Raw genomic sequence first — 14,345 nt, forward strand, 5'->3', positions numbered from 1 at the left:
GAAAAAGATGTGTGCATACTAACCTGTGTATGTACATGTTGTGTCCACTCTTAAGAAACAGAATTGTTCCCCACCCCAAATTTGGTTTGGATATTGAGACTGATGATGCCATATATACACCAAGAAGGTATGATACGTTTATTGACCCGCATAATGAGGCTTACAGGAAGAGCAAGGCAGCTCCCAAGTAGGTCCAAAAATGATTTGAGAGAGGAGGGAATGGAAGACTGGCTTAGGGGGTGGGGCCAGGGTGAGAAAACCCACATAGTTTGAACTTCCTCTTAGTGCCAAAGAGGAACCCCTGGACTTTATTTTCAGCTTGCCCAGATGCGGAGCAGAAGAAGAAGGAGGGACTGTGGGCAAAAAGCCATCAGCAGTCCAATATCAAAAATTGTAATCAAACTCTTCACTGAAATACACATATTAATAGGTATTTTTATACATAACCATTCATGTTTATATTAAGCTGAACAGGAGTTCATCCTGATATCTCTGACTTGAATCCATTACCACATAGGACACTCTGTCATCCCCTCCTTGCTTATCTGTAACCTTCTACTCCATCAATGAGAAACCTGGTTTGACTACCTACCATCCATTTAATTAATTGGTCAGTTCTGTATCTCATGTATATTGGTTCCAGAGTTAACACAGACAACCTTGGGAAACTACTGTATCAACTAGAATACAGCATTTATATACAGTTCATTTTGGTCTTTGGGACACCACTCCTTTCCATTTAATTAGGTCAGCACCTTTCCCCCCACAACCTCCTTCAGTAGGTTGTTGCATACATTTGTAATATTTAGATTAGTGTTTGACATTTTTCATTCTATTCTGGCATTTCCATGCCCCCATTTCTTAAATATCTTTTTTAATTTGCATAGATTAAGGTTTACTCTTTGGGCTATAAAGTTCTACAGGTTTTGACAAATGCTGAATGTCTTGTATTTGACATTCAAGTATCAAAGAGTATAATTTTACTACCTTAACTCTATCACACTTCACCAATGCAACTGTCCCTCATCCCCATCCCCTGGCCACACTGATTTTTTTTTTTTACCTGCTCTAATATGCCATATATTTGAAATCATACAGTGGGTAGACTTTTAATATATATATATATTTTTTTTACTTTGTTTTTTTGTGGCTTGATAGCTGACATTCTGATCACCGAATATTATTCCATTATATGAATTGGTTCATACATTCAACTCTTAAAGGACATAATTGGTTGCTTCCAATGTTGATTATTATGATTATTATGAACAAGGATGCTATAAATATTTGCAGGCGGATTTTTGAGTAGAGATAGTTTTCAACTTGGTTGGATAAATACCTAGAAGTGTAATTTTGAATTATATGACAACACTATGCTTACTTTTTTGTGAGAAACTGACAAATGGTCTTCCAAATTGTTTGTACGATTTTGACTTCCTAACAGTGAGTGCGAGTTCCTGTTGTTCCCCATACTCACCAAAAGTCGATATTGTCAGATTTTGGAATTTAGCCATTGTAATATTTGTGTAATTAAATTATTTCTAAACAAGTAATATCTTATTTTTAAGTTAAGAGACTTTATTTTTAGAGCAGTTTAGGTTTACAGAAATTTAGTAAAAATATGGTTTCCACATATCCTCACTCCCTCCTGATCTCAGTCGAATCTGTTATTAACATTTTACATTAGTGTGATACGTGTTAGAATTGATGAGCAAATATGACACATTATTGTAAACTAACATTTATAGTTTTAATAGGGTTCATTTTTTTAATTTGCTTTTTATTGTGTAATATAACACATATACAAAGTAAAGAAAGAAAAAAACAATAGTTTTCGAGGACTCTTCAACAAGTAGTTACAGGACAGATCCCAAAGTTTGCCATGGATTACCATACCATCCTCTCAGATTTCTCCTTCTAGTTGCTCCAGGACATTGGCTGCTAGAAGGAATAAATATTTTTTATCATCACAATTGACTTTTTTTTTTCTTTTTTTGTGAAAATAACATATGGACAAAAAAGCAATAAATTTCAGAGCACAGCACAACAGTTAGTTGTAGAACAGATTTCAGAGTTTGATATGCATTATGATTCCACAATTTTAGGTTTTTACTTCAAGCTGCTCTAAGATACTGAAAACTATCATTCAGCAGTCATATTAGTTTGTTAAACCCTACCTTCTCTGTATAACTCACCATCACCTTTGATCTTTCTATCCCACTCTTTAGGGGTGTTTGGGCTATGGCCATTCTAACCTTTTCATTTTGAAAGCGTCTGTCACTTATATGGGGTAGGGAGGTGAAACTAGCTGATGTTCTGGAATTCAAGTGGAATAAGGGAGGAATAAATAGGTGGAGAACAGGGATTTTTAGTGTGGAAAAACTATTCTATATTATACTCTAATGGTGGATACCTGACATGCATTTGTCAAAACTCCATAGAACTGCACAATTCACAAAATAAAGTCGAGAGGCTACTCTGGAGGTCACTCTCACACAAGCTTCAGTTAGACATCGCTACCCGTCATAACTTGCCAAACCCCAATCAAAACCATTCCAGCCAATCCTAAAGAACACCTAGGACAATATATAAGATTCTACAAAGGTTCCATGCACTAGGGTAACTTTCCAGAGATGTACAACCTTCAGATGGGTCCCTGGACCAGATAAGTCCTGAAACCTCGAGGGCCCAGCCCTAATATATTCACACTCTGTACAGGTCATCCCAAGGGTACAGCGAATGGCTCCCAATCATTATCTATTTGTGCATTTATCACCATACTCAATTTTAGAACATTTCATTACCCAATTAAAAAAAAAAAAGAGAGAGAGAGAAAACCCAAGACATCCAGTATCCCTTACCTGCCTCCAACACTGATTGCTAGCATTGGTGTTGTGCATTTGTTACTGTAGATGAAAGAATACTAAAATATTACTGTTAACTATAGTCCGTAGTTTGCAATGTGTGGGCTTTTTCCTATATACTACTCTTATTAACTCTCTGTAATAGTGTTGTACATTTTTTCTAGTTGATGGAGGACTTTTTTTTTTTTATATATTTTTACTGTTAAACACAGTCCTCACCCACCACATGATTTACTGAGTTATACAGTCCAAGTTTTAACCTCTGGCTTTCCTTCTGGTGACAATTTGACTCTGAACTTCCCTTATCACCTACATTCATACACAATTCAGCACTGCTAATTATATTCACAATGTGTTACCATTACTTCTACCTTCATGTCATCAATCATTTCCCTGAGACCCTGCACAAATTTGTCCGTTTTTTTCCTCCACTTGTTCTTTTCTCTGTGCTAATTTGGTTGCTCTATCTTCTAGCTTGTTGAGCCTTTCTTCAGCCTCTTCAAATGTGTTTTGTGTTTCTCTAGTACATTTTAAATTTCATCTACAGTAACTCTCATTTCCATAAGATCTATTTTTTTTCAAATTCTTCTTTATTCTCTCCTAGTGCCTTCTTAATATCCTTTATCACTTTAGCCATCTCACTGAACTTAAGGAAATTTGTTTGAATGTCTTTGATTTGTTCTCAATTCTGTATCTACTCTGACTTTTTACTTTGATCGTTTGGCTTGGTTCATATCTTCTTGCTTCTTAGTATGTCTTGTAATGTTTTATTGGTATCTGGGCATCTGCTTATCTTGATAAGTTATTTTGAAAGTGGGTTTCCCTTTTGTTAAGATTTCATTGTTGATCGGTTGATTGGTTTCATGTTAATTTTCTTCTTTGGCACTTGGTTTATCCATATTTCCCAGCAAAAACAGCCAGGGTCCCACACAGTGCATGCAGATCCATTCCAAAGGACCCTGGGAACTCCCCAAGCTTCCCAAGGCTGCACTTTCCCAACCCTCCCTGAAGATGGCATTCTTTGGCAACCTGTTTTCCACAGCCCTACAAAGGCAAGTTATTTTTTAGCCCTCTTTCCCCTCTGTTTGTGAGGCCGATGGAAATAATACCCTTGTGGTGCTGCTGGCACCTGTCCAGAAAGGACCAAGCCTTTGGAACTCTGCCGTCCAATTTTGCAGACTGACAATTCTATCAGAACTGTGCCACATCCCCCTCTGTTTCCAGGTGTCGGGGCTTACCCCACTCTCCCAGTCCACAGTAACTAGCTAGATGATAACTGGGCTGACCAGAATCTACTGGTCTGGGAGGTGGGAGATGTGCTCTGGGAGCCAGAGTAGAATAGAGGTACTTCCTTCAGTTTCTCTGTGTGGGAATGATGGGCCCATGGGCTCACTGGGCTCCTGCCTGGAAGGGATCAAGGCTGTGGGACCCATGAGGGTCAACTCTGCTAGCCAACAGCTGGGTCAGGACTGTGCCACATCCCCGTTTTGTCCAGTGGGGAGGGCCTCACTATCTCTCACTTTCTCCAGCAGCCAGCTGGGAGAGGACCAGGTCAACCTGAAGCTGCTGGTCTCGGGGTGGAGGAAGTACAAGTTGCTCACCACAGTTTCTCTATTTTTTCCTCCAGCTCTTCTCTGTATATTGCAATAGTCTATTTCTGGTCTCCCAAGCCTCAGACTGCTGCTTTGGCCAGTTTCTGATTGTTCTGTAGTTGTTTTTGGTGGATGAGTGAGTTCTGCCTCTCCTTATTCCACTGCCTTCCTATGGTCCCCAGTTTCTTTCGGTTAGCATTGGCATGGTGTAACTTTCTGCATTCCTCTATCTTATTTATTTATTTATTTATTTTATTGTTATGTTTTTTTTTTTTTGAGAAAGCTTGTCACAAGGCAAATATTATGTTTTTTCAAGTTGCAAAAATATGAGCATGTTAAAAATGCAAACTAGTTCACATAACAGTAGTTCCAACCATTTAGTTATACAGAACCTGGAGAAAGCAATTTGTATATGTCTTGAAATAGAACAATTCGTGGACAGTATAACTGTTCAATTCAATTATTGCTAAGCACATGCAGTTACTACTTGAGACTGTTCTCCATAACAGAAAGGGCAATTTGGGGGCATTCTGATTGCTGTCGCTTAAGCTGTGGTTTTAAAAAAGCCAATCCAAATGAAAAAATAAGCTCATTCTGAGTAAAATATAACATTTAAGTTTTATCAGTGCCATAAGGCATGGATAAGTTCTAAATTTCAGTTTCAGCCCCTTCTTATATTTAGTTTTATTTTGTTAGAATATCAGAAATATAATGGAGCAAGAGGTAATGACTTACTGGCTTTATAATTAAGTGATAAGAACATTAATTTTGAGTCGTAATGTAGAAACAAAGTTGGCACATCTAGCTTCAAAACATGTTTAAAAGCCCATATAAAAAATGGAAAAACTGTTTAAAGTTTAACCAAAGTGAAGTTTTTCCCTTTAAAAGTTCAGGTATCAAATTAATGAATTTATTCTTTTGAAGTTTATGGGTTTATGAAGATCTGTTGTTCATTTTTTCTTTAGTCACAAATACTTTACTAAGATGTTCAATGTCATGGAAGAACAATTCATAAAATAAAAAAATTAAACTTTAAATAATTATAAAAGAGATAATGCAATCAAGTGTAAAACACAGGGAAAAAGTCACTTATCTTGTGGGCAATTACTACATAGGAAACTTTTGGTCGAAGGTTCATATGGAAGGAAGACTTAGAAGTTCAGGGTGTCTTAAAGAGATATGTCTTGATGCTACTGACAGTTGGCTTTTTTCCTACTTTTATGTTAGACCCCAGCTGCCAATGATAGACTTACTGCTGACCATTTTACCCCTGTTAGTTCTTAAACAAATTGAGACATATTGATTTGGTATGAAGTGAAGTAGAAAACCCTTAAAAGAGTCATTCTTAGAACATAAGTGACACTTATGATCGTTGAGAAAGTACATTTATTACCTTAGTGATTTCAATCCTAAAATAGGCTATAGTTTTAGGAGGTAGAACATAGGTACCCAAAATTTATCATTTGGCTAGCTCTCCTCTTAGTTTTAGTTCCAACTTCAGATCTCTACATTACTTATTCCCCGTCTTCTCAGAAAAGCTACCAATTTTACTACCATTTATTACCTAAAGTTACAGATCTAGAGATGCCAAGAAAAATCTTTCCAAGAAGCTTTGTTTTAAGCCACAAAATGTATCCAATACTTAGGTCATCAATTGAGATCATTATGTACCTCTCTGGTCAATTAACTCAGTTTACAAGAAAACATGCTAACAAAAACAACATGAAAAAAAGATAACCAATGAACATGTTATGTGCAATTCCAACATAGAGCAGTTATGCAAACCCAAATTAGTAGTGTTTTCATTGAACTGATATGAATAAGCCATATATTAAAACCATATTACCAGTGTTTACTGAAAGTAGGCATTTGGTTTATGGCGAAATTATCCTAATAACCAAAAAAAAAAAAAAAAAACCACTTCTTACCATAGAGTTATATTGTGCTGATAGCCCATAAATGGAATTATAAGAGTATTTCACTTTTGCATAGGCTGGGTTCACAGTGAGTACGTTAATACAGAAATCATAGGTTTAACATTACTACAACAATATCAGTAGTGGAATATATATAAGTAAAAAACTAGCATTAAAGCTCTTCATGGCAACAATCCAAACTGGCAGCTGCAAGAAAAGGTGCTGCTATGAATCAAAAAACATTAAAGAAATTTAGTTTCAGCAGTACTAGTTTACAGTGCTTCTATAATGAAATGTATAAATTCACATAAATTTTTCTTGCAGGCACTAATGAACCAAAGGAGAATGGCCTTTTTTCCCCTGTCATGGTCAGCTTCATGTGTCAACTTGGCCAAGTGATGGTACCTGTTTGTCTGGTTAGGCAGGTGCTGGCCTGTCTGTTGCAATGAGGACATTTCATAGAATTAGATCATGAGCATGTCAGCTGCATCACAGCTGATTACATTTGTAATCTGCCAAAGGGGAGTGTCTTCTGCAATGAGTGATGCTCAATCTAATTACCAGAAGCCTCTTAAGAAAGATTCAGAAGAGACTGGGTTCTCTTCCTGCTTCCGCCGGCAAGTCTCCTGACCCTCCACCGAAATCATCAGCTTTACAGCCTGCCCTGCGGATTTTGGACTCTGTGTTCCCACAGTCACGTGAGACACTTTTATAAATTTTGTATTTGCGAGTGTTCCCTGTTGATTCTGTTTCTCTAGAGAACCCTAACTAATACACCCCCTTTAACTACTAGCCCAATTCTGAAAACGGAAGCAGTCACCTGAAATCCTCCACACGGTGTGCTTAGGAGTGGACTGAGCAGTCAGCCGGAAGTTCTGGTTGAAGTAGTGTGGGTTGTTTCCATCCAACTTCACAGTTCCAGAAGTCACAACAAGAACTGTACTCTGGGACCAGGTAGCTTGCTCATAAACTGGCTGGCAATCTAACGTATTGACCTGGAACTCACTAGAAGGCAACATTTCAAAAAAAATTAGCCAGGGCATCCAGCCCAGTAACATTTCCATTACATATTAAAGTGGCCTTCTCCAGATGCAGCTTGGTTAATGCCCGTCGTCTTTTGTCCATTGTTTCATAGTAAATATTGACAAATTCCTCAGCAGCTCTACATGCCTGATCCACATACGGGTTAAAATCCACTGACATGGCCATGGGGGGCCAGAAGCAGTCTGAGCGGACAGTAGCGGCGTCACTAGGTCCTCACTACGTCACTACATCCAGGTTCCCACGGCCTTGTTGGCTGGTTTGTGGCTCTTCATGAGAATAGTTGCTCTTTCCCTGGTGTTTTCTTCTCTGTCTCCCTGAAACCAGTGTCTCCTGAATTTCCTCCTACTTTCAGTCTTGCTCTTTATTTCGCTTGCTTTTCTCTAGCCTTCCTCTAGCTGCACCTGTTTCTTAGCACGACCGGTTCATTCCCTACATCCCTCTATTTTAACACTTCAATGAATATAGTCTTTATATTTAAAGTGGTCTTCTCCTAGAAAATAGATGTTAGTTTTGTCTTGTTCGTTTTTTACATGGGCAGGCTCCGGAAATCAAACCGGAGTCTCCGGCATGTCAGATGAGAACTCTGCCGCTGAGCCACAGTTGCCCATTCTCGTTAGGTTTTTATTTCTTTAAATGTGCTCTAGCAATGCTCGTCTATTAGAGTATTTAGACCATTCACATGTAAATTCACTATTATTGCTATATTTGGAATAGTATCAGACATGCCCATAAGTATTTTATATTTGTTGCCAGAAGCCACTTTTTCTGCCTTCTGTGGTTTAATGGAACATTTTATGTTTCTATTTTATCTTCTCTCTTAGCTTACAATTATATATTTTGTATATTATAATATTATAAATTATATAAGTTTATATAATTATATAAATTATAAAATATTATAATATATATATTTTGCCAATTAGTGGTTGCCCTAATCTTAACCATATACTTTAATAATCAAGTTTTATCCTCAAAGAACACTATTATACTTCATGTGTAGTGCAGGGACCTTATAACATAGTATTCCAAATTCCTCCCCTATCCCTTATGACACTGCTGTCATTCATTTCACTTGGTTATATGCTGTAATCACCCAGGGCATGGTGCCCTTGCCCTCCAGGAATTGTGTTCATTTAGTCTTCACATATCCTGAATTTCTTTACAATTCAGATTCTTCCACTCAATAGGCTATTGCCACTAAAGCACCCTTCTACCTCTTAGCCTGGTAAAGTGAATTGATCTTTGAGCTTAAAGGTCACTTCCTCAGGAATGCTTACCGAATCCTCCGGACTATCCTAGATCCTTCTGTGACATACACTCATAGTACATTCTTATATCAACCTTTATGGTTGTTATGGAAATTATAAATGATTAAGTTTTTACTTAACATTTTTATTCATCACGTAGGTTTTAAGAACCATAAGAGATTTTATCATTTCTTTCTGTTACTTGCTGTATTCCAGCATTGACCTTATTCATATTAAGTACTAGATAAATGTTTATGAAATAAGTCAATGTTAAGGTATGTGTTATGGTTTACGGTGTTAGGGAAATAGTGCTTTCTATATTGAAGTACTTCTTTGAGCCCCTAGCATGCTAACCTTCCATTTAAATAGGTAAGATTGGTCAGAAAATCCTTCAATAATTTGACCAGACCACCAGGCAAAATTTGGTACACTATCTGCTTTTGTACAGTCTGTGGACTAAGAATGGTTTTGATATTTTTATGTGGTAGAAAAAAATTCGAAGAATATTTCCTGAGGTGAAAATTTTGGCATTCAAATTTCTTTGTCCATATATAAGTTTTATTGAAACACAACCACAACCATTTGTTTAGTATTGTCTATTACTGCTTTTTTTGTGTGTTATCATGGCAGAAGTGAATAGTTATGATAGAGACTTTATTGTCCATAACATTAAATATTTATCCTTTGGACTTTTAAAGAAGAAGTCCGTCCTCCTTGGTTTAAGACATAAATAAAGACGAGGTGTTGCAGGAGTGTTATCTAGCTCTAATATGACTGTCTGCAATGCTGCAATTCCAGCTAGGAATTAAAAAAAATAAATTTGGAAATTGTGGTATATTGAGTTATGCACATTAGAAAAACATGTTCTTCATCTTAATCTATTCTTATGGCTATGAACCTATTATAAGTAGGCCCCATTGAAGATGTCATTTTTAGTTAAGATGAAGCCAACTTATTGAGTTTGGTCTTTAATACAGATTCCTGGAGTCCTTTATAAGCAGAATGAAATTCAGACATGAGAGAGAAAGCCATGGGAAGCAAGAAGCTGGACTTAACATCTTGAATGGGAAAGGAAAGGTGTCACCATGTACTTTGCCATATGAACAGAAAAGCCAAGGATCTAAGGATTGCCAGCAGCCAGTCCCTCAATGCCACAGTCTCCCTGAAGACTTGGACAAAATATTCCCTGCTGACACCTCACTTTTGGATTTCTCCAAAACCAAGAGTCAATAAATTCCCATTGTTTAAGCCAACCAACTGTATGGTACTTGTTTTAACCAACCAGAAACTAAGACAGGCACTGCTAGATGTCCTTTACTGATAATCAGAGCAAGAAAATTAGGGTTTAATGTTGGAAGGAATATAGTTCTGATAAAGTATCCAAGTTCAAGTCCTAGTTTTCAATACAAGTTAATGATTTTTTGTGGCATGCAGAGATTTTCTTTACTTTTCTGTCTGTAGCTTTTATTAATATTCAGAAAATATACTAATTTCATATCTGCAAATAAAAAGAAATACGCTCATAGTAAGCAAGCCCTTATAATCCTAAACTGTTGGGTTTGTCTTTTATAAAATACTCAAACAAAATATGCTTACTAGAGTTTCATCTAGGAAAGATTTCCAAGCTATCAACTTGCATGTGTAATCAAGTTCATCACTGTGGGACTATTTTATTGATTTGAAGCATGGACGATGGCCATGGTTTTCATCCAGGCTGAACTTCAATAACCTCATCCATAAAATGCCAGTAAGGTCCCATAAAGGCGCTAGCTATTGGATTCATCCCAAGCTTCAGTCTAGGTCTTATTCAAAGGAATTCCAGCAAAGCTTGCAATAGGCAGTGGTGATAGTTGAAACTTTTTGTTTTTCTCTTTTCCAAAGTATGATTATTAGATTTCTGAAAAACTTTCCTTTGGAAGAGGGCAAAGTGATGTATGTGGCATGCGGTTGGGGATATTTATCCATAAAACAGAAAACATTTTCAGTGAAGTCAAGTTGTATAGTGAATTAAAGGTACTCATTGATGCATCACATAGTTCAGATCTCTTCAGCCGCTTTATATGTGACCTGGGTTATGTCCTTTATGTTTTCACCTATAAAAATTAGGTCCAGAATTTTATATAAGACTCCTTCCTATTCTGCTACTAAGCTATGGGGCAACTGAACAGTAGTAGGATAACAGAATATCCTGTAGGTAAACATGTCATAATGAGGTAGCACTGATTTTCTGATATTTTGGGTATTTCTGACAGAGTTGTGAGTTTTGAGACTATAGAGTCAGAATTTCATGTAGCACAAATTAACTTCTAAATAAGATATTTTAGAAAGTAGGCCTTATCTTGGGACATAATCTCATTATAAGTGTCTTTGTTGTTTGATGGAAGGAAAATGCTGAGCTCTTCGGGAGAAGTAGAAAAACATTTTGCTGCTGTTTTTGTGAAAAAACACATAGAAGTAACATGCTTCAGTATTGTTTAACAAACAAATTTATGATTTGCACAAAGTTTAGTAGCATTGCTTGAAATAATAAATATCCAAATTTAAATGGAACAGAAAGGGAATTGAAGGTTATTATTGCAGATATGGAGACATAAGGCCAACTATTTACAATTAGCACTTCAATAAATTCTCACAACATCCTTATTTAATAGGTATTACCTTTATTTTGCAGGTTTGAAAACTGTGGTTAAGGATACTTATGTGTAGACAACATAATTGCTCTGTGGCAGGACTGGAGTTAAAGTCCAGGTTTCCCTGTTTCCAAACCCACTTTGGAATTACAGGCATGGAAAGCCCTGAGGATCGTGACTGACTAAATAAAAATCTCTGTTTAAATATCATTGAGCTGGATTTTTATTTTCAGCCCAAATAGAATGTCTGTTAAAAATATTACATGTCCTAAAGGACACATATACTATATTAGCCCTTGTTTTATTTCCAGCTGGCAAAGAGTATAAGGGTGGTATGAAGGGAATATAATAGAGGAATTAAGAAAGTGATTTTAAAACCTACAGAATGTAAGTACAAACTATGCTAGGAAGGAGAACTTCACATTGGCATGTGAACCAATGAAAAATCAAGGCAATTGATGGGAAGTACATTTCTTAGTTGATGCAAGTCTTTGGAAGTTACCCAAACAAGGAGGTAAATTTATACTAAGAATAGGATCTATATGCAACATGAATTCATACCTCAGACCTCTAAAAGAAGTGAACTATAGTGACAGGGCTTATAGGTGAGGTCACCCAATGACAACTTCCTATGTTGATCTGGAATTTGGTTGCTGTGTAAGTACAGTCCTTATGTATTCCCCAAACATAGCTTTTCTTTCATCTGTGTTTCATGTCATGTCCTGTATTTTACATAGGTAATGCAACTTACGTAATCACCTTTCACAACATTACTGTTCAGATACTATACAGATATTTTAAAATATTGTACTTTAACTTAGCTTAAATTAAAAACCATGTGCTTTCATCAAAATATACCTAAAACAAGATTGCTAAGAGATCAAGTATAATAATGCAGTCTACACTAAAGAGTTATGAATAGGCCCTTAGTTTTTTTTATTTGCTGTCATTTCAATAATTATGTGCATACACATACTTTTAAGGGCTATAAAAGAAAAACTACTAACTCATGATCTACAACTAGGACATAAATTATATTCATTGTAAACTACAACTACAAAAAAAGTTTTATGGTACACATTTTTGACATTAATCTGACTTTTAGAGTTGAAAATTTATGTATGAAGAAACATCCTCAACTAGATCATGAAACAATAGATTCTTACAGCTTTGAAGGAGCTCTTAGAGTAGATTGTATCAAAGATATGCACTATGTTTTTGTCCCTAAACATGTATTTATATGAATGGCACTATTATGGTTGATTATATCAATTACCTATGTACTAAAGAAGAAAGAATCAGCAGCTCAAAACACTCTCATTACAGAGGTTGGCGGTTACATTCACGAAATCCAATCTCAAGCTTTCAAGGAGGTTAAGACAAAACAATTTATATCATCTTGTGAGTTTACAGAATTCCTAAACACAATTTCTACTTGGGAGTAAAAATATAGTATGTATTTACATTTATGATCAAAAAGAATTATAGGTTTCTCAGAGAAAGCAAATCATGTCCTATGAGTTGTGTCAAAATATTATAGTATCATGAAGGATGAAAATAAGAACAAAAATCCGAGCTTCTATAGATACTAACAACAAATGGCTTTCTGATATCATTTAATTGGCATCTATGTACAAAAATGCAAGAGAAGCTGTGGAGGCTTTGGAGAATAATGGATAGCTTTTGCCTTCAGTTGTCATTGTGGCTTTGTGTAATTTTTTAGCTTGGAGGGTGGGTAGAATTTCCTATACAGGAAATGCTAATTAGCAATAGAGCAAAAACACAAGAAATGATGTACAGGCTTACTTGCCAAATGAGTGGTAAGTGATAAATGCTACCATTTCAGAGAATGTGTAAATATATATCCAAGGATTAGAATGATTTTGGAAGTTTTCCTCCAATGTTAATTTCTATTGTTTCAATATAAAGAATTTTCCTTTACAGAGACAGACCAAATAAGAGGACAAAGATAATGATAGTTCAGGAGACAACTTACAAACTGGCAGACAGAATTATTATAACTAATCTCACTTGTCTAGATGACAGAGATGTGATAAATAATATTTCTTTCCCTACCCTTCTCTAGAGAGAGGACTTAACTTAGTAGAAATAATTTAGTGGTTGTTTACACAAACATGTAAGGAAATATGTTTTCCTTCTAGTCAGGGATGACAGATTTGTGCAGAAAAATTTGAACAGTATACTTTGAGACTACGGAAACAGCCAGCATAACCTAGACAATTTCAATTGTCCCATGAATTATTCTTAGGCATTCTTATCCCTTCATGAATTTTCTGATACCAAAGCTTCCCCTAATGCAACATATGAAATGATTGAGTACCTGGTTCTTAGTTGAGAACAGAGTATTTGAAAACATGTTCAATGCCTATAACAACACGGTCACCATTACTTTACCAACCACTGTATTTTTGGCTTTTGCTCATTTCCTTACCTCACACACTGAATACTGTACTGTACGCCTGGATCTTTAGCAAATTTGCATGCACATCAGAGCCATGTTAGAACGTTTTTGGTAGTTCAGTGCTGAGGAAGGAAAGAATCAATAGGGGTATATGGTTCAATTAATTGAGTAAAGATAAAAATGAGCATAATGTTAGTAAAACTTTTTGTTTTGTCTAATATAAAAAATCTCTGTTGAGTTTGCACTGACAACAATTTTATACTTTATCTTGTTTAATAATGTAATGGCCTTAATAAATAAAAAGCTATTTATTTTAATGCTGGTTATGTGCCAGTCACTGTGCTGAGTACTTTATATAATATAACCCTTTTATTATAGAAAGTACCCTAGGAAAAAGCTAGAAAAGATCATAGAGGTTAAGCCACAAACCTTAAACACACAGCTGGGAAGTGATTGAATAGAACATGTCATCACCTCAGTTTTGTTACTCTGCTTATATAGTTGGTGCACTCTGCCCAGAATGTCCTTTACTTCCATTCAGCTTTCATATCTCTTTATAAAAACCTTATCTATAATTCAAAGATAATTACTAAATCCCTTCACTTGGAAGCATCTCCACCTATCCAAATA

General features: G+C 36.0%; 1 long non-coding RNA gene and 1 pseudogene across 1 annotated transcript; one reads left to right on the forward strand and one right to left on the reverse strand.

Moving 5' to 3' along the window:
- The first annotated feature begins 6,942 nt into the window (after positions 1-6,942).
- On the forward strand, positions 6,943-9,916 carry LOC143653085 (uncharacterized). The gene is made up of 2 exons (XR_013161076.1): positions 6,943-7,070; positions 9,641-9,916. It is a non-coding gene; the product is annotated as an uncharacterized LOC143653085 (long non-coding RNA).
- On the reverse strand, positions 7,155-7,715 carry LOC143653084 (NTF2-related export protein 2 pseudogene; annotated as a pseudogene).
- Positions 9,917-14,345: the final 4,429 nt, after the last annotated feature.

This window comes from Tamandua tetradactyla, chromosome 13 (assembly GCF_023851605.1).
Source record: "Tamandua tetradactyla isolate mTamTet1 chromosome 13, mTamTet1.pri, whole genome shotgun sequence".
In the NCBI taxonomy this organism is placed as follows: domain Eukaryota; kingdom Metazoa; phylum Chordata; class Mammalia; order Pilosa; family Myrmecophagidae; genus Tamandua; species Tamandua tetradactyla.